The sequence below is a fragment of the Pinus tabuliformis genome, chromosome J (genome assembly GCF_031772625.1).
Source record: "Pinus tabuliformis cultivar Carrire ecotype Pingquan chromosome J, CPIR1, whole genome shotgun sequence".
In the NCBI taxonomy this organism is placed as follows: Eukaryota; Viridiplantae; Streptophyta; class Pinopsida; order Pinales; family Pinaceae; genus Pinus; species Pinus tabuliformis.
In genome coordinates this window covers 1527399494-1527425621 of record NC_142295.1, presented here as the reverse complement: position 1 = coordinate 1527425621, position 26128 = coordinate 1527399494, and positions in this window count along the sequence as shown.

Below are 26128 nucleotides of genomic sequence, written 5' to 3'. Positions count from 1 at the left end.
AATCAGAGAATCTAATTGGTGCTATTATCTTGGCTTCATACATCCTTCTGATCTCCTTTTCAATACAAGGCAATAGGATGGGATTAATCCTCCTAAGCTTTTGTCTAAAACGTTTCTTGTTTTCTTTTATGGGGATGGTATGTTGTATTATGTTGGTGTCATATGACTTGAGGTCCTCATAAATCCAAGCAAAGACATCTTGGAATCCCTTTAGTAATTCGAGGTATTTCACTTTTTCAGTAGGAGGTAAGGACTTTGAAATTTTTATCAATTCTGGACTTTCCTTAGAACCTATATTACACTCCTCAATATCAGATTTTAAGGGTTCGATTTTTGGTTTTCTAGGAATATCATTTGAATCAAACAAGACTTCCAAAGCAGTTAATCCTTTGGGCAAAAAGTTGTCTTTGAGATTAATGATTTCAGAGTCTTCGTTAACTATCTCATCAATTTCAACTTGCTTTAGGTTTTCTACGTCTAATTTTGTAAATTTAGTGGGATGAAATCTATCTATCTCTTCATCTTCTATTTCATTAATTTCTATTTTATCTCTAAAATCAGGATCTGTTGTTATGTCAGTATCTATATTACTATTTACAAATTCTTCTTCTAAAGTTAAAAAATTATTTATTTGTTGGTCATTGTTGAATACTTGCCAGTTTTTTAAGTTATCTGGGATAGCAGGTCTGTGCCTAACCTCAGCAGTGTACTGATGGTTAGGTTGGAATGGTAACTTACAAGTTTTGGCAAACATTGCTAAACTATGAGCCTGCATATTATGTTTCCTTGGGATGACTGCAAGCTTAGTTTCTAGAAAAGTGTTCAATATTTCTACAATTGTTCCTCTATAAAAACTTAACCTAGGATCTCTAGTCATATATACAACATTAATTTGTTCTATAACCAACTTAGAATCTCCCAAAATAGAAACTCTTATAGCTCCTAACTTTCTAACCAATTTTAGACCTAAAATAAGCGCTTCATACTCATCCATGTTGTTAGTGCATTTGAAATTCAGTCTGTAAGCATGGCCCTCTAAGTGATCATTCTCTAAATTGTAAATCCACACTCTTGCTCCTACTCCTAATTTATTCACTAACCCATCAAATTCAAGATGCCATAATATTTCATGTTCATAATTCTTACTGTCTGGGGGGACAAATTTTCATTGATTAAGGTGTCTTGATCATATATTTTATTTGAAATCTCTTGAGTTTGGACAATTTCTTTTTGAGCTATAACTGCAATTTCTTTTGGTTCTGAAATATTGTTGTTTGAAGTAGTTTCTTGTGTTTGTTCAGCATTGTACAGAATAAAAGAATTGATGTCAGAATGCATGGAATAGATAGGAAATTTTTGAGGCCTATCCTGGCTACTCACTACATATTTCATTAGGGTCTCTCTATACAATTTTTTAGGATTTCCAAAGATTGAAATTATGGCATATGACATGTCAAGTTGCAAAGGTCCTTGGAGTTTAGCCCCCCATGATCTAGACAATAGCATGCCATATTTATGTGGTATATCACCAACAACTATGTCCATGAGAATGGTCTTCGCAGGATATTGTACTAAGGAAACACATAGGTCTTTAATTAACCCTAGACACTTTACTTGACTCGAGTCAAATGAAAATAGGTCCTTGTAAGGCCTAGTAATGTCCAAGTTTAATATTTCCATGACAGATTTAGGCATTAAATTATGTGAAGCCCCAGAATCTAACATTGCATTGTGTAAGATTTTATCATGAATGTTAAGGCTAATATAAAAGGGTGGCATCCATCCTTCTAATGGTTTGCCATTAACATCAGGATCAAATATAAGCTCAGGTTAATCATCAAACAAGTTGGCAGAGTCTTCATTCTCAACGAAGTTTAAGGTTTTTCTTATTTGAGATTTATATTTTTCATTTGTAATCAGCTTTGTTAAGGGAACTGAGATTTTCAGTTTAGCCACCTCTTCTCCCAAAATTGAAAGGCAAAGGGGCTTTCTCCATTTGAGGCCTTGAAATTTTCATGGCAGGAGTTTGAGTATATTGCTCTTATTTTTTTGCATTTGAAGTATATTTCTGTGGATTTTCTAATATGGTGTTTGGAGATTTCTCCACTGTCTCCTAGGAGGGGATTGAAGTGGATGGTTGATCATTAGGGGGTTGGTCATGGGTTATATCTACAATGATGGGACCATAAAGGTTCTGATTTGGTCTAGGGAGGATTTGGAGAGTTTTAGTAACTAGAGATGTTTTGATTTTCTTAGGTTGATTTGGTACTGCTTTCTTGTTTTGGTCAGGAGTATTAGTGTTCTTTCTACTCCTCATGTTGTACTATTTGTGCACTTTGAAGATAGCAGAATCACACCCTTTCTTATAATCGAACGATTCTCTAGATTGGGTTTGCAATTGTTGAAGCATATGTAATTCATAATAATCTTGGGTCAAAAAGACAGTTTCTTCATCATTTAATCCCATTAAGTTAATTTGTATGTCTTGTTTGGGGTCTTCTGAATGGGATGTTTCAACATAGTTTTCTTGAAAAGGAGGCCTAATATTCTTATCAGGTCAATTTTTCCCAGTATTTTGATTTTGATTCTTTTTGAAGTTTGGATTTCTCACTGGAGGTGCTTGTTGATTATCCCATTGAGGCTTCCTTTCAATGTTGTCTATCCTATCCATCAATTTTTCCATTCCTTTAGGACATATATTTTAAGGTCAGAGGGTGAGGCTTCATCTTTCACAGGTCCTCTCCTTTCATTCATAACCCTAGCTTTTTTTGTTAGGAAGTTAGCTTCTACACTAACTGCTACACTCTGCATGTCTTCTAAAGTTGGAGGATTTCTCTCCCTAAGTTGGAATGCCATAGAAGTATCAAACCCATAAGGAAACTTTATCAAAGCTAAGTTAGGTGGGGGTCTAAGATTGACTGGTATTGCATTGTATATATTGTTAAATCTGGTATAGTAATCCTGAACTATTTCATTTGGTCCTCTTCTGATGCTCTCGTATTCTGAAAGGATCTGCAGAGGGTTTTTTTCTTTTCCCATCTATTTAAAAATTGCTAATAAAATACTTCTAAATTATCTATACTATTAGCAGGTAAAGCTCTAAACCATTTTCTTACATCACCAGCTAGAGTCTAAGCAAAAAGTCTCATTTGAACATCTCCAATATCAATTTCATGTAATTCAAAGAAATATGTCATTTTGTTTGTATGTTGTTGTGCTGTATAAGTTCCTATGCCATCGAATTGGACAATTATGTTCTGGTAATCTTGTGGCATGGAACCATGTGGAGCAGGTAACATTAGAGGAGCATATATATTTGCCATGGCTCTAAGTTGGGAAAGACTAAGAAGTGGGGTTGGGGCACCAGGAGATGATTCAATAGTTGATGGAGAACTGGGAGGAATAGGTGATTAATGTGTAATGATAGGTTGGTAGGGAAGTGAAGGTATAAATGGGGGTGAGGAACGAACTTCGGAGGTGCAGGGGAATAATGGTGAACTAAAAGGAGTTGAAACTGTTTAAGAAAGCTCAGGGATCTTAACAATAGTAAGGGATGACTGAGGGGAATTTAGAATATACTAATCAATTGACAGGTTTGCCTTTTGGACTTCAAGATCTGTAATAAACTCTGGCTCTAGAACTATGTCATCGAGTGCACTTTCAGACCTGGTTATGGGAAAGGTCAAATGACTCATCAAAGGGGAGGTCTTCTAAAAACAACCACTCATCAAGGCATGAATTTGCTTTGATTGAAGGTATTGGACTTACTAAACTCTCTTGTCTTCTAGATCTTCTCAAAACTGGGTTGGGATTATCAAATACTGGGGCAAGGTTTAGATCAGGATTGGCCCTAGTATAGTGAGTTCTCCTTGAAGCCATAGTTTTGAACTTTTCTGCTTACTTTCTTTTTGTAAAATTTTGTAAATAAATTCTAATAAGCCCTTCAAGAGGCTTGAAATAAAGATTTGAAATTTCTCAAAGGTTTATTAAGGGTGAGGATTTTAGTTCCTCATTATGGTCGCCACTATGTTATCACTCAGAAGTTTCCGCTAAAGTTATCAAAATAAGGAATAATCCGAGGTAACCACAAACCAATATTCAGACTCAGGTTCTAGCCAACCTAAGTCCAGTGAGGGCTCTCTCTTTATAATTTAACTTTGTTTGGGTGGGATTTTAAGCTAGTTCTTAGTGTTCATAAGGTTTTGATTTTGGTTGGGTGGTGGAATTCTAGGAACAGGTGGATAGAGCTATTTTCTTCAAACCATTGGGCTATGGAGTCAATAAAAAGGATAACAAAATTGGATCAGATCGTTGAAGGGGGTGTTTACAGGGCATGCTAGCATAATAAAAGGAAAATCTTCAAGGGCTGATGGATGGATTGATTCTAACCAGGGTGAAGGGCACTTAAGAATCCTTGGACTGGGATTAGAATGAGGAATAGAGGGTGATCATCAACAAAGGGAAATTAAGAATCCTTTGCTACATAGACCAAAGGAAAACTATGGAAGCTAAAGAGTAGCTAAGAATTCCCTAGATAAGATAGTTTAGCAGAAAACATTAAGAATATAAACAGCCAAAACAAAGTGCATTTAAGAAAGTTCTGAAATATCATTCCTAGTTTAACATTCAGATTTCATAGAAACACATATGATTATTAAGAAACATAAGAGAAAACAATAATACACATGATATAATACTTATTTGATTTTCGCTTTACACAAGAATCTTGAAAAATATCCGACCTTTGTTCCATGATCCAGCAAGCCAATCCAGTTTTTTGATACAATAGGACTTTGATTTGAGAGAAACGTCTACAGAAATGTCTTTGAATCCACCCTAAATACTTCGAAATATGAAGTATTTATACAAAAAACATTTACAAAATATCGCATAACAATCTGAGATTTAATCTAGGGAATCGAAATATCTTCAAGCATGAAGGTAGGGACAGATGGAAAACTGCATCATGTTGTCCCTTTTTTGTGGTAGTGCTGGTTGTTACAGTTGAGTTTGAGCCCTTTAAGTTGGTTGATATTTGTACATTGGAATCACCTTTATCTTTAATCTTACACTGATACTCTTTGACCTGTTTCTCTTTGACCTTGTTGATCTGTCTTTACCTGTTTCCTCTGGCTGCCTTCAGATTTACTGTGGTAACTTACAGTAAATCTATCATTTTTTCCCACCATTCATCCCTAGGTAACTTTACTTTTAGAATTCTTCTGTAAATTTCATCTGCCTTTGTGTATTTAGAAAAATTGAGCTTGGTAACAAAGAGATGTTTCACCTCATGTTCTACAAAAAATAGATTTTCAAGAGTGTCATATAGTACTTTCCTTGTAGGAAAGGCTTTGATACCTGAAGTGCTTGCTTGTTCATTGGACAACTTCCTTAGTCTGTCAGTGTAGTCCACTTGGGTCATGAGTTTATCATGGATGGCCATAGGACTGGGAAGGCCTTTGTCCCTCAAAATTTGAAATTTGGCCATGAACCTTTCAATGGCCACCTACATGTTGTGACACTTTTCTTCTAAGTTGACCATAAGGTTTCTTTTAGAAAGATCCTTTTTGACTTCTGGGATGGCTTCAGTCCTATCCTATATACCAAGCTCATGTAGCTCATGTCTATTCTTGTTGTTCAGGAAGTGGATGAGTCGATTGGCATCCTCAGGCATATCACCCAATTCTCCCTTTACTTTATGGATAGCTCCAGTAGCTACCTTGACTAGTTTTGTTTGCTTAAATATAACTTGAATTGATGGACAAATATCATTGACACAGTTAATGATATTGACCGAGAACATCTCTTTGGTTTTCCCCAGTGGCTTCTGCAGTGTTAAATCTTTTTATAGGACCTTGATCTTCTCACCCATCCTTAGGGATTTTTGTGTTTCTTCTCTCTGCTAAAATTGGGCAAGCTTACAGTAAGTTTCTAAGCTTGCCACTTTCTCCTTTAGCCTTTTGAGCTCTATTGCCTAGATGGACATATCCTCCATGGTGTTTACTAGCTCTGTTGTTTTCCATGTTGAAGTACTTGCTGCTGTAGATTCAGTGGTGATTGGTAGTGTTGTGGCAGGTGGAGATGTAGGTGCCAATGATGCTACCAATGTTGAAGGAACTGTAGTAGAAACAGTGGGAATGGTAGTCCTAGAAGTGGTGGGCAAGTCACTTTGTTTGGACTGAATCAATGTGTCTAATTCCTTCTCTGTTTCTTTCAGTTGGTCATTTAGCTTTAGGACCAAGTCCATTAGCTCTTCTTGTCCATTTTGTGTCTCCAGGACTTCTACTGTTTGTGGGTGATGCAATTGTGGAATCTTGAGCTGCTTCTTCAAAGCAGCTATGTCATTATTCTTCTTCTTTATTAATTTCTCAGTGGCCTTTACATCTTTGGGATCATGTCCCAACTCAATGATTAAGTCCTCTAAGGACTTGATTCTGGTGTCTTTGGCCTGTGAAGAGGCCTTCTCCAAATGGAACTGAGCTAATATGTTATTCAGGGAGTTTTGCAATTGGTGGGATACGATGGCTTTCCCTATCAAGGTGGAGTAAATCATCTCCCCTGTCTACTTGTGCAACTCAAACTGGTCAATAGGATATATGTCCTTTTCCAGTACTTCAAAGTCTATATTTTTGAAGTTTGCTATTGTTCTTGGTTGCTGAGTAGTGGGCTTCATAAATGTTATCTGCATTTTGCCTTCTTTCACATCATAGGCTGACATAAGCCTTATCTGATTGGTAGGGGCCATTTTTAAGTATTGTACATAAGTTTGGGCTTTTAGCCTCTAATTCTGGCTTTTATGTCCTTGTATCTTTCTCTGATGTCTTGGTCTCTGTCAGCTGGCATCCTGAATGAGGACACTTCAATACTCTGCTGCCTTTCCAACATCTGAGTGTGTGATTTGGAAGGTTCTAGTGTGCCCCCAGAGGGGGTGGCATGCCTGGTTCCTTCTCTTTCTGTGCTGGTGGCCCCAATTGTTTCTTTTGTGAATTCCTGTTCAGAGACAAGATTTATCCTTTTCCTTTTGACCAGGCTGGTCTCTAAATATGCTTGTGAGGTTGCTTTGCCTAAAGTCGTGACCTCTTTCCTATTTCTTTTGAGGCTTTTCTCCTCATTTAGGGGAGTTTACAAGACTAGGGGAGTACTCATGATGGGCTCTGGTATACCTGTTTGAGTTAGCTCCTCTGATAGGTCTGGTTGTTCTAACTCTTCTTGTACTTAGGATTCTTCTTCTACATGTCATTCACTTTATGCTTGTGATTCTCCTTATGCCTGTGATTCTTCTTGGGCTTGAGATTCTCTTGACACCTACAGGAAAGAATCGTCATCAAGCTATTTCTCTAGATCAATTAGAGTATTTTCAACAATAACTTCAGTGCTATCCCTATCCACTAAAGTATTCTCCACCCATTCCAAGTGATTTTCATATTTTTCTATTTCAGGGATTCGGTGGTGAATGTAGGGAGCCATCTTTTATTTCTGTATTCTGTTGTATATTAAGTCCAAGGGATCATATCTCCACATAAAGCTCTGTTTTAGACTAAGTCTCTAAAGGAGTTGATCTGCTTCCTTTCTAGCTTCTCGGCTATTACACACAAAGGGGCCTAGTTGATCTTTGATTCTGAGTTGGGCCTTCTTTTTAGCTTTGACAAAATGTACCTCATCTAAATTGATTATCTACCTGTAGTACTCCAAAGAAAAAACCTCATTGGGAGGTACCTGGGTAGTTTATATGGGGCCAAGTCACAGCCATAAATCCTAATTTCAGTGTGATTTTGGTACAACTACCAATCTCCCACTTTGTGTTGTTTTGAAAGCTGCAGGATCCTCCTGATATCTGAACTGATTCTTGGAGGAGGGCTACCTATCAACATTATTACTATAGGATGTAAAAATATATATATGAAGTCTGCGTATGGATATGGTGAGTCATAATTATGGATCAAAGGAGTCCAAAAAGTCATTGACCTAGGGTGACCTTTAGTATCAAGATTTTGGAGAGTAAAGGGGAACTTATCAGCTTGGTAACATAGAAAAAGGTGGTATAAAACTGAGGAATATTTTAATACTCTCTCATTACTCATCCTAAGAAATTTTTCATGCATCCTAGGAGCTATGAACTTGGCATAATCATACATGACAGCAAGGGGCTGTCCTGGAGTGAAAATAGACATGAAGGCTAAGATGATTTCATCTATATATTCACTGGTGGTATAACCTAAGATACTAGATATCATTGCTACAATGTCCTGGCCAAATTGAGAAAATATGGTATATATATATGGGGGAGGATCTTTTGGAATATGTTTCACTTCTACAAAAATTTTGGAACATTTCAGCAAGCTTTGCAGTGGTTATCTTGGGGAATCAGTCCAATAAGTCTGCAATAGAAATTGGGGGTAGGTTTTGTCCTGGTTGTAGTTGCAGCATTTCATTGATTGACTCAGCAGTGATGGTGAAAAGTATGGTTTGGTCGGGGGACACCAATGCTCTTTGATTGGGGTTGTAGTTTGAATGGCAATAATGGAAAATTTCAAGAAAGATGTGCACCTCAGGGAATTGATACTCGGGCAAGTTAGACTCCCAAAGACCTATTTTATCAGCATAGTTTAGGTATTGGTCTCTGTGTCAGCAGTATAATTTGAGAGGGGATTCATGGACAGAGGTGCCCTTGATTTGGAAATCTTTATCAGCCAGGGGGAGGTAGTCTAGGTCTAGGTGAGGAGTGGAAATGGGTCTGACATCCATGGCAATTGGGGTTGCCATTCTCAGTTCTTGTGGATTTGAGAATGGGGGAGGTAAATTGTCAGTCTTTCAGGGAAAAGGTGATTCAATTACAAGTAGGTTTTAATTTATTAGAGTTTCTCTTTAATTTCAATTAAGAAAACTTAGTGACTAGTTCGGAAATTGACAGGGTTTTCAATGGATTCTGGCTTAAATACCTAGAGTTGAAGAAAATTGTGTCAGAACTAGGTGACTGGCAATTTTGAACGGTCGAAAAAGCTTCAAACGGGCTGGAAGGCAATCTGGAAGCTTTATGGTGTCTTCAGGGTGCAATTGTATGTGGGTTGACAACTTTCGATGTTCGCAGGTGCGTGCATGGAAGTTTTCAGTTAAAAAATGATAAAAACAATAATTTGGGGCTTTTTTGGCTTTATGCGCAAAAGTCAATTTGGCGGATACAAGTGAATATTGGTTGTTTGTCACGTAGTGGGTGAACAGTGGTTGTTTTGGTGTGTAGTGGGCTGGTGGTAAGTGTTTTTCTTTGCACAACTTTTGGGCGCTTGGCGGTATTGGGGGCAGGCCAACCAATTCCATTCATTTAGTGCCACATTGCCTCAGGGGCCTATCGGAAAACAGTGCTTTTCGGGCGGGTAACGTTTGGATTTCAGCCCCTTCCGAAATCCACACGGGTTTTCAGATGAGGAGGGGAGAGATCATGTGGTGGTCGGGTGATGGAGTTGCACGGAAGGTGTGGGGGGGGGGGGGGGAGGCGGTGGGCATTTAAGCATGGTGGTTTTGTTTTAATGCATGATTAAGGCAAGGGTTAAGGTATCGAGCAAGATTTAATTAGGTTTTTTAACTAACTTAATCAAGGATCAATTAGTTAGTGGGTCTGGGGTAGAAAACCTTAGTTTATATAATTAAATAGGGGTGTGATTAATTAATATTGCGATAGTTAATATATATACAGGAAACAGGTTTTTACTAGGGATTTAATAAATAAGTTAGCAATTAGTCAAATGAGTGGAAGGGGGCACCATACCCTAAGCATATGATTTTCATGTTTTTAATGTTTTTCCATAAAACTTAGGATATAGTGTTTTTTTGTGGGTTTTGATATGAAAATGAGTTATGTGGGGGAATGTTGTGGGGAAAAATGCCTATGCAGGATGATCCTATCCACCTAAGGTGTGACAGTGCCTTAGCAACAAACAGAGACAGCTATTCTAGTATTCTTCCTTTATGAATTAAGAATGAAGAGAGATAGATGAACTAATCGGTGTCTTCCGTTTGTCCCTCGATCCGGTTCCTCTTCTCTTTGGGAGTTCCCAGCTACTTGTCTTCTCGCTCGCCCAACTTCAAGAGGTTTCTGCAAGATCACAAGAAGAGAACACTACACAAAGACATAGATTCATATTCATAACTAGTTCAGGATTAGAAATAAACTAAATACACTAATGCAATCATACATCAAAGACACATCAGCATATAGGAGAAACCAAGATAGCTTTATCGATGAATAACAAGGTTCAGGAAGAGATACAACCCAGAGGGCTCCAATCCAGCATCTCCTTCCCAGCAAATGAAATTCCTATCTTCACCTTCCCTCAAAGCATTAAGCACCCAATAATTCCAATCTCAAACCAACAGCAATTCTTTGCAATAACAAAATTCCCGCCCCTAGATCTCATGGAGGAGAGATCCATATATAGATGTTTGGAGAGAGGATGAGTCAGCTTGAGATCTGACTAGTGTCCTCTCCCTCTGTCAGTTCTTGTATCCACTTGGAGGTTCTTGCTTCCACTTGGAGATTGAGAACCTCTTACTCATCACTAGTCGAATTCACTGAGGCAAGTGTCATTGAGGAAGATTCTGGAAGCTTCCTGGGTCTTGACACCTTGTTGAATGAACTTGCCACTTGTCAACTCTTGTTCAGCGCACCTGGGTAGTGCTTCTACCTACGTTGCAGTGTAGGTAGTCAGTTCAGAGTTTGCATTTCAGCGCAGACAGCTAGTGGAGCCTCTGAACTGATCCTGAATTGACTTGTTTTTGAGCAGTTTCTGGTGGAGAACTTCTGTGAATTGTTGTGGTTTGTTAGCCTTGTTCCTCTAGGGGTAGGAACAACATGTTTAGGGACTTTGGATCCCTTAGATTATGGACATTTCATGCTCAATGCTGTAAGGCACAAAAATGTCTATAACAGTTGCCCCCTAAAGTATGAGGCCGCTTATCGGGTGAAATGCTTTATCAGGAGGATCCAAAGTTCATTCAATGCTGGGAGGAGACCTGTAATAAGATACAATACAATACATTATTTTTCATACTGCTTTCATGATCTAGCTGAGGCGGGCATTCCCATGCTCAGCTTTATAAATTCATTTTTCTGTACATAGAACAGACAATCGTTTGACGGTAGACTGATAATTTTTGATGAAATTATCATCCTTTGGGTAGGATGATTATCTGCTGCAATGATGTACATGTCCATGTCTTTATCTTCCTGAATATATATCGCAGCCCGGATGGATGAAACTAGGTCCGGGGTCTTCAATCTCGTCCGATCTTCACTCTAAGTACAAGTCGATCCATGTGAGAATTGTTCTGAAGTCGAACATGGAAAGACATCGCTTGATTACCGGTCAATGAGGTAAACCGTTAACAAGCACGAGAGGAATCACCGATAATGATAATGACCCTCAAGGTACTGCAGTACAATTCACGTGGTGTGAATAAAGGACTTGGCGTCGAACACCATGCAAAATCTTTCGGTCGAAGGTCATTGATGTATACCTGTCGCCGGAAGTGAGAAACTTGCCATTGAGGCATGCAAGCTTCAAAGTACTGAAGGGGTTGTTCCTAGATCAACTTCTTGGATAATGAGTTGATGTCGACAAGAAGCGATCCGTCAAAGGAGGGCCTTAATGAATCCCACATCAATGACACGAAACGGAGCTAATGATTTCGATGGAGGTGAAAACGATCTGTGACATATGATTCAGGGTGGCGGTCATGAAAGGATGAAGGATAATGTACGGTAGTGGATGGGACACGGTTGACTTTTCTAAACGACTTCTCTTGAACATATGGCGACACTGATGCGATGGATCGGTAGCATTACCCCAAATATGGATGGTATGGCGAGACCATGGTGATGTGACCGGTGAATGAAACAACCCAACCCGATTGTGGTACGGAGGAAAAGTGTCATGTTCAAGAGCGACTTGCTACCATCAAAGTTTTCTTGAGTTTCTCCCAATTTTCCCCAGTCATTGCTGACCAGTACCTCTTTATTTTTGTCAAGCTTTAGGAGGATAACATATGCTTGTTCTATAACTTTCCCTTCGGGCAAGCCCATCGCTATGTTTTAACGAGCCTAGCGATAGTGAAACTCGTTCTCGTCTAAAGAAAAGTTTGTCGCTATTTAATGATTTTAACGAGTCTAACGACAAAGATAACTCAGTCCTTTTCATTTTTAGAGAGTCTGAAAAGGTACATAAAGTTAACTCCAAAATTCATTTTTCGTCATCTAATCCCTTAGGTCCGAAAAAGTATAAAACAATACAGAAGGGATGAGTTTTCGATAGTTTTAACGAGCCGAATAAAACAAGCACTCGATCTTTTTGTGCAATAATCCCTCAGGTCCAAAAAGATTAAAATCTAGAGGAGGGATAGCACTTCCGGTCGCTTTAACGAGCTGGAAGGCCAAAACTCGGCAATCTTTTCATATTTTACGAGTCATATAAAAAGAGCTTAAAGAAGACTCGTCTTTTGAGGAACGAGTGATGAAATAGGTTAGCAGCTGATTCCAGGTAAGGCTTGGAATTTTCCAATCACAGCAGTGTCACAAGGATGGTTAGTGAAATCACTCTTCGCAGCTGTTCCTCAAAATGGGTAAACAATCATATGGAGGTGAATGATCGGCCAATGGAAAAGTGGAGGTGACGGTGCAAACACGACCAAGGCTTTAATGTCTGATAATGTTACATTCACGGTGGTTATTTACCGGAAGATAGTTCATTTTTTAATGAGCTTAAACGCGGAAAAACACTGCTCAGTCTTATGTTTATTTTTTAACGAGCATGAACTATGTGCTAAAAATGCTCGGATCTTGCATTTATTTTTTAACGAGCATGAACTGTGTGCTAAAATTGCTCGATGATAAGTTTGCATGCCCCCAGCATAACAATGCAAATCGAGGTGCATTCCCCCCAAGCTTCATTGCATTCAACTTGGTGGTTGGAATGAAGGTTTACCTTTGAGATTTGGAAAGGAGATTGTTTCATTTTTTAATGAGGTTGACACAGTAAAAGAACTATCCTCATGACTCCTTGTTTCATTTTTTAACGAGGTTGACACGAGATTAGAACCGTCCTCGAAGCCCACTGTATTTACAGTATTTCTATTAGGGCGATGATCCACGCTGACAAAATGTTTAGGAATCTTCCGAATCCATTAGATATAGAAGATTTCATATTGTAGGTTTCTGTCACACGGAATCAGTCAAAAGTGCGGACACAAACAACCTTCCTAGAAGTCTAAGACATTCTAATGACAAACAAGACAAACTAGAACTATCCTTCTCTAAACATGCATTGTGATATGAGAAATCAAGTGTTTCGTTCTTACCTTTGTCCAAACGCTGTTGTAGAAGTCCAAGCTTTGTTGATCTGGATGAGTTCCTCCTTTTCTCCAAAACCTGCAATCACCAACAGTCAAACAATTAAATAGCACCTGATTATAACATAAAACAAAGCATATTCAACATATAGACCAAGGAGTACATGAAATAACCCATAAACAACAAGTTATTGAGAAGAATGGACCAATTTGCATTAAAGGTAATCAAAAGGAACCATTACAACCTGAGCCTTGGTGTTGTGCAAGCTCCTTCCAGGGTCCACAAGAGTCTTCCTCTACTTTGACAAAGCTCACCCACTTCCGAATAGAACAAGCAAAGATGGCAATCTCTCCTCACAAGCTTCTAAATGGGAGTCCTAATTCCTGCAGCATTTACCCTTAGAAATGTATAGCTTTCAACCTCCCCTCCCTCTGGCTCAATGCCTTTATTTATAGTGTTGTAAAGAGGTTATTCAGGTCCACCATCAATGGGATAATCCCCCTCTTTGGGTGGGATAGCTCCCTTATTGATGGGATAAGTTCCTCCTTAATAGGGATACATGAACCAACTGGAGGCGCATCCATTTCATCAAACCGACCTCTAGAAAGTTCTAGAAGTAACCACAAGTAACTTTTTTAAGATGAAACTTGCGCATTTTGCCTTTTACAGAAGGACGCACCTGTCCCTTAACATACAGAGTGTCCAAGGACGCAGCCTTTGTGAACATTGTGAGCGTCCCCGCAGGTAAGGCTTGAGAGAACCTGCGTCCCCAGAGATAAACACATTTTTTACAAGACTTTCTCTCTTCTTTGAGTTTGAGATGGATAGCAGAGGCATAAGACTTGCCTAAGAGGGTAGCATGACTATTGATTGAGCCATACTAACTGTAAATAGTCATGGTGACATTTTTTAGTGTAACAGATTGCCCCCTAAAGTGCGAAGCCTGGAATAGATTAGGGTTTTGTAATTCTAGGAAGGGTGAAGCGCTTTATCATTTCAAGGATTGTCTTGTGGATGACCTGGTTGGAACCTGCAATTTTCAACACAAAATACATGTATAAGATTATATCATCACTGAGGTAGGCATTCCCATACTCAGATTCAAAACTTTAACTAATGGACTAACTACTCTGACACAAGAATGATCTTGCAGTACATCATTTTTATAGACTTTTGTAGACACAGTATGGACGCAGCCATCTGTTTATGATTAGTCTACATAGATAATGAATACAAAACTCCTCGCAGCCTGGATGGTAGAAACTAGATCCAGGGTCTTCACTTCTACTTCCCGAATTGGTACGATTCTAGCCATGTGATTAAATGATTTGATGTCGAACATGTTAGAAACCACTTGATTACCAGTCGATGATGTAAACTGTTAACAAGCGTGAGAGAGACCACCAGTAATGTCAATGGTTCTCAAAGTACCAAGCACAACCCGTGAAATGTGAATAGATGTTTTGATGTCGAACACTTCACGGAATCCTTTGATCGAAAGTCAATGATGTAAACTGACGTCAAAGGCGAGAAACCTGCCATTGATGCATGCAGACTTCAAGGTACTGTCGATTCCTAAGTCATCTTTCTAGATAATGTGTCGATGTCGATAGAAAGCGACCCGTTGCAGGCAAGCCCGCAACACGAAATCATTGTTCAAGTTGAAGAAATGTTGCTGTAAGGACTGACTCAGGGATGGTCAAATGGATGACAAGTATTTTGCAGATGAAAGTTTTGTTTGCAGACCTCTTGGACACATAACGACACGACAGATGGTTTGGTGCTGAATAACTCAAAGTTAATCCCCGGAACCCGGTTGAAGACTTTCAAAAGTGGTTTGATTGACTGTGAGGTAAAAGATTTCCCAACCCAGGTGAATGAAAAGTGTCGTGTCCAAGAGTGGTAATAAAGTTTCTTTTGAGACAAAAGGTAACAAATAGGCTCATTCTTCTCTTTTTTCCCCCACCATTTCTGGCAAGTACCTCTTTATTTTTAACAAGCTTGAGGAGGATAACATATGCTTGATTATAAGCTCATCCTTCGGATGAGTCCAACCTAGTTTTGATTCGAACCCTAGGAAGGAGTGGTTCGTTCCTGTTTGTAATTGAGCAGGTCCTTTACTGTGAAATGTTTAACGAGCCCAGTATAGGAGAAACTCGGCGTTTTTCAATTTTAGAGAGTCTGAAAAACTTAAGAAGACTCCAAGTTGAACTTTTTCGTAGATTTGTGTCCCTCAAGCCCGAAAAAGTATAAAATAATACCTGGGGGAACCGCTTGATCTTGCGACCAAGGAGTACTTTCATAATTAGTGCCACTGACCTGAAAAGTAAAAAGCGATCAAGGACACGTCGTTTTATTTCCGTATCGAGTTTGAAACGACAAAAACCCGGCAATCTTTTCCTGATTTTACGGTCAGAAAAGAGCTATAAGGGGACCGTCTTTTAATTCCGTGTTAACGAGTGTAAAAGAAACGCTCGGCAATCTTTTCATATTTTAGGAGTCAGAAAAGGGCTTAAAAGATGACTCTGAGGTTTCACTTTTTCGTAAGTTTTAACGAGTTCGAAAAAGGGATAAAAATGTACTCATGGTTTTCACTTTTTCGTAAGGTTTAATGAGTTCGAAAAAGGGATAAAAATGTACTCATATGGCCGACTTTCAATTTAATTTACGAGCAGGAAAAGACGGAAAGAACTCGGCATTTTCATTTGTTTTACGAGAATGAAATATAGCAAAATAATCTCGGGATTTTCATGAGTTTAACGAGTCTTGAAAATAACTGAAATTGACTCAAGATAGGTTTCATTTTTACAAAAGCTTGAAACAGACAAAAACTATGCTTCAAAGTAGTTTCATTTTTACACAAGCTTGAAACAGAGATAAAACTGTGCTTGATGCCCCCTAAGCATAACTGTTAGAGCGCATGCCCCCTCAGCTTCATTTCATTCAACTAAGTACAAGCTGGATGGAGTGAAGGTTCATGAACGAGATCATTTGAAAGACTCGACCTAAAATTGTAAAAAAAATTATGCAAAAAACTGAAATAACTAACCTAAAAATACAGCTTAACATCTATGAGATCTAGTCAATCTCTCGACTCAAGTAGAGGAGGATTTGTTTCATTTTTTAATGAGCTTGACACAGGAAAAGAACTATGCTCAGATTCGGTTTCATGTTTACGCAAGCTTGAAACGAAAAACTATGCTTCTTAAAAGTTCACATGCCCCCAGCATAATGACGCAAAACGAGGTACATGCCCCCCAAGCTTCATTGCATTCAATGAGGTGGATGGAATGAAGCTTTACTTTCAAGATCTTGGAAAGACTTGTGGGAGTTGTTTCATTTTTTAGTGAGGTTGACACAAGAAAAGAACTATCCTCAAAACCCTTGTTTCATTTTTTAAACGAGCTTGACACAAGATAAGGAACTATGCTCATAACTACTTTCTACAATCTACCTAAGAAAAAATGTTACTTTAAAAACCTTGATTCATTTTTTAACGAGCTTGACACAAGACAAGGAACTGTGCTCTAAAATCCTTGATTCATTTTTTAATGAGCTTGACACAAGACAAGGAACTATGCTCATGACTACTCTCTACAATCTACCTACTTAACCTACCCTTGTTTCATTTTTTAACGAGCTTAACACAAGACAAGGAACTATGCTCAAAAAGTTCGCATGCCCCCAGTTTAATGATGCAAAATGAGGTACATGCCTCCCAGGCTTCATTGCATTCAACCGGCTGGATGAAATGAAGGTTTACTTTCAATATTTAACTTGAAAAGGGAGTTGTTTCATTTTTAAGGAGGTTGAAACAAGAAAAGAACTATCCTCATACCTGATTCATTTTTGAACGAGGTTGACTCAGTAACAGGAACTGTCCTCAAACCTGATTCATTTTTTAACGAGGTTGACTCAGTAACAGGAACTATCCTCGCACCCTATTTTCTACAATCTACCAACATATCCTAAAATCTACCTGATTCATTTTTTAATGAGGTTGACTCAGTAAAAGAACTATCCTCTAACACACTGATTCATTTTTTAACGAGGTTGACACAGTAAAAGGAACCTTCCTCGTTACATCCAATTTCATTTTTTAATGAGGTTGAGAGAGGAACAAACTATCCTCGTCCCTGATTCATTTTTTAATGAGGTTGACTCAGTAAAAAGAACTATCCTCTGACCAACTGATTCATTTTTTAACGAGGTTGACACAGTAAAAGGAACTTTCCTCGTACACACTGATTCATTTTTTAACGAGGTTGACTCAGTAAAAGGAACTTCCCTCACAACTCCTTGTTTCATCTTTTAATGAGCTTGACACAAGACAAGGAACTATGCTCATGACTTCTAGTTTCATTTTTTAATGAGGTTGAGACTAGAAGAAACTATCCTCACGCTAACCTGTTTCATTTTTTAACGAGGTTGATACAAGAAAAAACTATCCTCGTACTCACTGATTCATTTTTTAACGAGGTTGACACAGTAAAAGGAACTTTCCTCGGAATCACTGATCATGGCTTCCAACTGGAAGAAAGACATGTCAATGGACACACCTTGATCATGGCTTCCAAGAAGTCTTCATCAGAAGGAAGAATACTTCTTTGGAAGGAACACATGTCAAGGGACTCAACAGGGATAAGAACATTGTTTTCAAGTAATCCCATAGAGTTTTCCATGTCAATTACCGGATCTAAATCAACAGTGAGAGGCTCACTTACATCGGTAACTGAAAACATGGGACCAGTTGCCACATAATTAACCCGTGGCAGGGTAGATACCACTTTAGAATCAGGAACATGTAGGGGTGTCATATTATTGGTAGTTGAAACAAGACTAGGGAATGAAAGCTGGTCTACAGTCACAATACTGCCATTGTGAGGGAAAGACATCACGCGAAAGAGTGTCGATACGACAGCTTTCATTGCATAAACATAGTCTCGCCCAAGGAGTAAATTGAAATCCAAGGGACCTCGAACTACCATAAGATCAACACAGACAGTTTTACCTTCCAAGGTAATAGAAAACTTAGGAAGGATCCCTAAAGGTTCACTAATGGTTATGTTAAAAGCTTTCAGATTCTGCGTAATAGGCGCAAGCTGAGGGGAACCCAAAGCTTTCCAAACAGTTGAGGATAAAATACTAACAGAAGCACCTTCATCTACCTGAGTACGATGTATGTCCCTACCACCAGCCTTGACAATGATTTGGAAAGGGATGGAGGAAGGAAGACGAGGTTCTGTTAGTCTATTCCAATCAAAGGAAAAGACCTCAGTACTTGGAGGGGGTTCTGTAGAAACAGGTGAAATGCCCCCCGGCATAAAAGAATCGGATGTAACAAGAAGAACCTGAGTGGTATGAGGTTCACTCTCTAAATGGAAAGTGGGATCGACCGAATGTGAAATTGAATCGACCACTTGATCAACTAATTGATCATCAACCTGAGTGACATGAGTTTCACTCTCCAATGGAAGAGTGTGATCAATCACTCCGTCAGTTGACGGTAGGTTGGGAGAAAGTTTACGGTAACTAGTTGGAAATTCTTGTTGTGGAATAGTAAGGCTTTCCAACAATGTTGAGGCTTCATCCATGTGAGGGCAAATGTGAGTTTGATGACTCCCTTTGCATAACTTACAAGGAAACCTAACTTTACCCTTTTTCCCAGGAACCTGACTATCACTGGTTGATGGATCAACAGAAAGTTGATGAGGTTTTTCTGACCATACTTCCAAGACCTTTGGAATACCAGGACAATTGACAAGGAAGTGGTCACCCTTACAAAGCCTGCAAGGGTATTTGGGTTTACGATGCATGTCGGAATTTTCCTCAACACAACTAACACTTACAGCCATGGTTGGTTGGTTGACTTCTTTCTTATCTTGCTTCTTCTTCTTCTTCTTCTTCTTCCCTTTCTTCTTCTTCTTAGCCTCCTGGTTACTAGCAACAAGGCTTTTACCAGGCGAAGAGGAAGAAATGGAGGAAGAAAAATTAGGCGAAGAAGGTAAAGGGTCAACAGAAGGTTGGTGATGTTGAGATGGTGAACTCTGTGAAGGAGAAGCATTCGGTTGAGGTTGAACAATTGGAGTATTTTGGGCCAACGAAGTTGAAAATAACCATATCGGTAAACCTATTGTAAATCCAGGTAATGACAAAGTAGCCATATAAGGAGGACCAACATTCCCAAAGTAAGGAAAAGTACTAGGATTCTCATTAGGAGGGGTTCCTAGGTTGATAAATTCTGGAACATTTGCCATTATATTCAACTTCAGTGAATTTTATTAACAATTTTAAACTAAAATTAACAATTCACAATTCACACCTAACAATTAAAATTCACAATTCACACCTATGGTCTCTAAAAGTAAAAACAAACAAATTAACACGCGCTATCAAATCTAGGAGTCAAACCACACACAAACAGTAGCCTTCCGGACCGAAAACACTAGTTGGTGATTAAGCCCAACCTCGCAGAATCCAGTACAGAAATAGTGGGTGGAACAGTTACCCCGGCAACCTGCTTAATGAATAGACTGGACCAAGTTCCTCCACTTTAACCGTCTCGAGTGAAGTGAACCCCCCGGAAAATCCAAGTGAGTATAACCGACGTCTGCTCCAGGTACAGTGGGACCTTCCCTCCACCGTCACCTTGGGTAGAATCCTAAAGATAATGGTCACTAAGGTCACCAACAGTAACAAATACACCTGGGGGAACAGTCTACGCTCCGACAGCACGCAAGGGCATAGTATCAAGCTCAATCCCCTTACCGGCTCCTTGACAATAATCCAAGGTTTACCGATAAGTGACCCCAGGCTCCTCGACAATGGTTAATCCGAGGTTTACCGTTTGTAGTACGTGTGTATCTGGCGTCGTTCCCAACGAGGGAGGAATGATCCCCTCACTGGTTCGGACACGAGCTCGTGCTTCTCCTTTAAGAGGAGCTTTCCCAGAGTATAAATGCAACAGTTGGATTTATCTTACCACAAGATAAGCTACTTGTTTGGTTTTGCTGTCTTGGAGAGTTAATTACTCTCCTACTCCAAGACACTAGCCTAAGCTATGTTGGTGTTTCAGAGCCCTAGAAATGTAAAAATTACTAGATGAATTTTATTTAAGCGCTGTGTTATTAAGGCTGTTATTACTCAAAATGGGTAAATGGATACGAAACCAATGGTGTTATGACCCGACTCAACTGAATGCAATCGAATATGATAATGTAATCTTTTCAATTCGATGAATCCTAACTAAAGTAAGGAGAGAGTTTCCATTCACTTCCAACAATGCAAAAAATTGATCATTAAGAGAAAATATAACAGATTCTCTAATGCACTAATTTTATCAAGAAAAACTAATGCAAATCAATTCCAAACCAATTTTTTTTATTTTTATTTTTGTGTAAATTCAAATCAAAGAAAACTGATCTAAATCTATGATTGATTTTCCAGAATGTAAACTATGCAATTGTAATCTATGCACAATTCACTCGAAAAGTATGCAAATGTAATCTATGCACATTTTTCATTCATATTCCGAAAATGAGAATTCTAATTATGCAAATGTGATCTATGCAAGAGAATTCTCAGACACAAGACGATTCTAATGTGATCTAAGAACCAATCAAGTGCAAGTCGAGAAAATTGGGTGAGAGTTCCAAAGATCAAAACATAAAAACACTCAAAGGCGATTAACACTCATACACAATTTAGCCCCCCCCCCCCCCCCGGCGAATGAGGGGGAAATTTTTTTGCAAAAACAGAAGCAAAAAGATGCAAAATTGTGAAAAGACTGAGACAAACCTCCAAGTAATGACCAAAGGAAATCAAATCAAGAATTTCTCAAAAAAGAGACTCAAAACACCCAATTGATGAAAGCTTAGAGCAGGAATGCTAATGAAACAAGCTTAGGTGAAGATTTTTGGCAAGGGAGTAATGGATCTGGGCAGAAAAAACTAAGAAAAAACAAAATCTAAGAGCAAAAAATGCAAAAAATGGAATTTTCTCAAATTTTAACAGGGGACGCAGGCAACCCGTTAAGACAGGTGCGGGCCCGCACTGTGCACACAGCGACAGTGCGTCCAGGGACGCACTGTGCAGCACTCAGAGGGTGCGTCCTACTGAAAAACTCAAGAAAACCCAAAATAAAACTAATCCTAAGCTAACCCACCCAGAGACAAGGTCACAGAGCCAAAACCAGAAAAATAAACCAATTTTCTCAAAGCAAAGTTCACACAAAAGAAAAACTCTTCTCATCAATGGAATCTATCCCCAGCGGAGTCGCCAATTTGTCACACGGAATCAGTCAAAAGTGCGGACACAAACAACCTTCCTAGAAGTCTAAGACATTCTAATGACAAACAAGACAAACTAGAACTATCCTTCTCTAAACATGCATTGTGATATGAGAAATCAAGTGTTTCGTTCTTACCTTTGTCCAAACGCTGTTGTAGAAGTCCAAGCTTTGTTGATCTGGATGAGTTCCTCCTTTTCTCCAAAACCTGCAATCACCAACAGTCAAACAATTAAATAGCACCTGATTATAACATAAAACAAAGCATATTCAACATATAGACCAAGGAGTACATGAAATAACCCATAAACAACAAGTTATTGAGAAGAATGGACCAATTTGCATTAAAGGTAATCAAAAGGAACCATTACAACCTGAGCCTTGGTGCTGTGCAAGCTCCTTCCAGGGTCCACAAGAGTCTTCCTCTACTTTGACAAAGCTCACCCACTTCCAAATAGAACAAGCAAAGATGGCAATCTCTCCTCACAAGCTTCTAAATGGGAGTCCTAATTCCTGCAGCATTTACCCTTAGAAATGTATAGCTTTCAACCTCCCCTCCCTCTGGCTCAATGCCTTTATTTATAGTGCTGTAAAGAGGTTATTCAGGTCCACCATCAATGGGATAATCCCCCTCTTTGGGTGGGATAGCTCCCTTATTGATGGGATAAGTTCCTCCTTAATAGGGATACATGAACCAACTGGAGGCGCATCCATTTCATCAAACCGACCTCTAGAAAGTTCTAGAAGTAACCACAAGTAACTTTTTTAAGATGAAACTTGCGCATTTTGCCTTTTACAGAAGGACGCACCTGTCCCTTAACATACAGAGCGTCCAAGGACGCAGCCTTTGTGAACATTGTGAGCGTCCCCGCAGGTAAGGCTTGAGAGAACCTGCGTCCCCAGAGATAAACACATTTTTTACAAGACTTTCTCTCTTCTTTGAGTTTGAGATGGATAGCAGAGGCATAAGACTTGCCTAAGAGGGTAGCATGACTGTTGATTGAGCCATACTAACTGTAAATAGTCATGGTGACATTTTTTAGTGTAACAGTTTCCACTGTGGCCACTTCCGCCAGATTACTTGCAGGCGGTAGGGAAAAAGTACCCATTAAGGCAGGGTCTTTTAGGAGACCTACTCCAATATTTTGAAGCAAATGAATGCTTCCATGGATCATTGGAATGCTTCCCGTAACTTGTGAACTGTCGGGGAGGAAAGTTTGTTGGTCGACGACTATAATTCCTCCTTGAAAGGGAAATGCAATCTTCCTGAAGTAGGTCGACACAACTGCGGCCATGGCATATATCCAGGGCCTTCCCAGTAGGATGTTGTAATCGAGGTTTCCATCAATTACTTCAACATCAATTCCTACTGTTTTTCCCCCTAGTTCAACTTGCAAGTTACTTAAAATCCCATATGGAGTGTATGATCGTCCATCAAATGCTTTTAACGTCGTTGACGATCTCGACAAGGGTGGTGAGCCTAAATCCTTCCAGCAACTCATCGACATAATACACGTAGATGCCCCCTCATCAATAATTGTTCGATGAACAGTTTTGTTGAGGGCTTTCACTTGAATAAGGAAAGCTAGTTGAGCTGGTAACTGAGGGTCATATCCTTTATGATCAAAGGCCATAAGATTGGAGTCCATTGGGTCAATTTCACCTATTGCTGATAATAAAGCTTGCTCTTGGGAGAGGCAATTTTGCGGTACCTCAAGCGTCGACATAGCGGACGGCGATTGGGCCAGGTCCTCTATTATATTATAATTCTGTGCTATTTTGGCACAAGGATTAAATGTTGATTTGTGTACTACTCCCTTTGGCGACTTTATCATTGGTTCAGGGATGATGGGTGGCACAACTTCGGTCGAAGTTGTCGTCGAACTACTAGGTTGTTCATTAGCCTTGTTATTCGACAGCTGTGGATTCTCGTAATCTTTATTCCTTGTCAAAGCATCATTCTGCTGCTTTGAGGTAGACAACATAAGAACTTGGGATCGGGAAGCATTTTGATTAGCAACAAGTTTGGTTCTCGGGCTTGGAAACGGATCAGTCAATACTGCTGGGGTTTTTGAACTCTTAAAGAGTTTCTTAACTTCAGCTATATGTGGACAATCTCTCGTCCAATGATCCTCATCGCATATATGACACCCCACAGGGGGTTTCCTTTTTCTCCCTTTCTTTTTCTTCTTGCCCCCTGGTTGCTTCAGTTGTTTGCCTTTGTCGGTCGACATGACATTTACTTCCGAGGCAAGAAGTTCCTCATTTGCATTTTGACTAGAAATCTTACAGGCCTTTTTAGATGTAGCCTTTGTCGATTTCGTATCTATTTTGCCAATCACGCCATCGCCGGCGTGAGAGTCATTGTTTGATTTAGGAGGAGGAGGAATTGAGAATTCCGGTCTAGGGGCATCAGGTATTTTGTCGTAGAGCGTGCCAGACTGAGTATAAACCAAGTCTAGATATTGCGCACGAGCGATAACTTGCTCTTCAGTTACGACTCCTCCCTTTGCCACATCTTCCGTTATAGCGAGAAGTAATGACTTGATAAACCATTCAGCTAATAGCTGATCGGGAACGTACGTTTTTACCATCCTACGACGACATCGCCACTCATGTATATGATCAGATATGTGAGTGGTCGTTGTCTGTTTGAAGTTGGTTAGGAGTTCCGTTCCCGTTTCATACCTTATCGGTAATTGAAAATGGGTTAAGAAAGTCGTGGCTAAGGTACTGAAGTTGTTGAACGAAGCTCTAGGCAATTCAATATACCATTTTGCCACTGGACCAGTTAACATCCTCTGAAACAGGCGAAGCCTAATCGAATCATTGTTTAGGGTGTTTGATGAACACCATAGATGAAATGTCATCACATGATTCGACGGATCTTCACTCGGATTTCCATTAAATTTAGGAATATCTGACGGAAGTTTATGCGGAATCACTGGCCACCAAGGGGCATAAGCAATTGGATCATTCGTCAGCCGGTTTAGATCTGGTAATTCTAGAGTTGCTACAAAGGGCAACTGTTGATTCAGGTTAGGCGAAGCATACCCAGGATAAGATGGAATCGCCTGAGCAGTGGGTCTTTGCATACCAGCATAATGTATTTGATGCTGGCAACTTTGACAAGGTTGATGGGCATAACCATTATAATATGGTTGTTGATTACCGCTTTGGAAATGCGATTGCCCATTACTTACAAAGACTTGTTGCTCAGGTCCTTGATATGATTGTTGGAATGGGGCTTGTTGAGTTTGAACCAGCTCTGGTTGTTGAACCATTTGTTGTTGACCAAGATGAGGAGTCACAGTACTTGTTTGATCCTGAGTCGCTCCAGATAAGGAGGCACTAACCTGAGGTTGTGATTGAGTCGTTGAGACAAGAGGCTGTTGTATTGCAACTTGAGGCTGTTGGGGTTGACATACAACAGGTAGCGCTTGTACTTGCGACGCAGTAACCATAGCAGGTATAGTGGGAATATTCGACACAGGGTGGACTGGTTGCATTGAATATACAACCCTTGGTTGTTGAGGCAGTATTGGTACCCAACCGCTGGATGTAATTCCAGTTTGACCTGAACTTTGTTGTAAACTCCCATATGGTTGTTCTCCAGGAGGGAACAATGAAAAGGCATACTGCCCTCCATATGGTGGCAATCCAGTACTTAAAGGGCAGATTGGCCTTTGAAGACACATTGGATCAATTTGTTGAGTTTCAACATAAGAAATACCAGATGATAATTCAGATGAAGAAATAGGAACTAACCATGTCGTCGAAGCAGTCCCTGATGGGACTCTGGCTTGTTGTTGATAACTTGCCGGGACAGATGGTATACCATCGAACATCATTGGGGTAGCAGCAAGAGGCTCTGCCGCTGCTGTGTCAGATGACACAGTCCTGGATGTCAACGGTTGTTAAGACATATCTAGTCTATCCAAAAGATTTTCTAGCGATTCTACAAGAACTTACGATGCAAAGAGACTAACTTTGAAGATCAACGAGGGAATGGTGATGATTATTCCGTTTAAAATAAATTTTAACGACGCTTAGACACAACCTGCTTTTTCAATTTTAAAGAGTCGAGAAAAAGAAAAAGATGACTCTGGTCTCCTTCGATGTTTTAACGAGCCCGAAGTGACAAATGCTCAGATGGACTTTTTCTGTTATAGAGTATGAAAAAGGCCAAAAGGAACTGCTCTGGAGTTCTAGGCAGAGGGTGTGCCAAACTTTTCGCAAAAACGCAGAATACTTTTTAAGGTACGGGCGGTCGATCTTCCTAAATGATGTGTTCATTGCATTGCGATCAGTAGGGTGGCCGACACGGCTTCCTAAGGATAAAGGTTTTATGCCTATAGGGGTCTCCCAATATATACTCGACGGTACGTGGGAGCACAATCCATACTGGCGCTATTGTCCCTCAAGAGGAATCACCCACCATCAGCGAGATCGACAGTCACCAGGCTTTACGACGCCAGAACACGTCTCTAGCCTAGACCTCT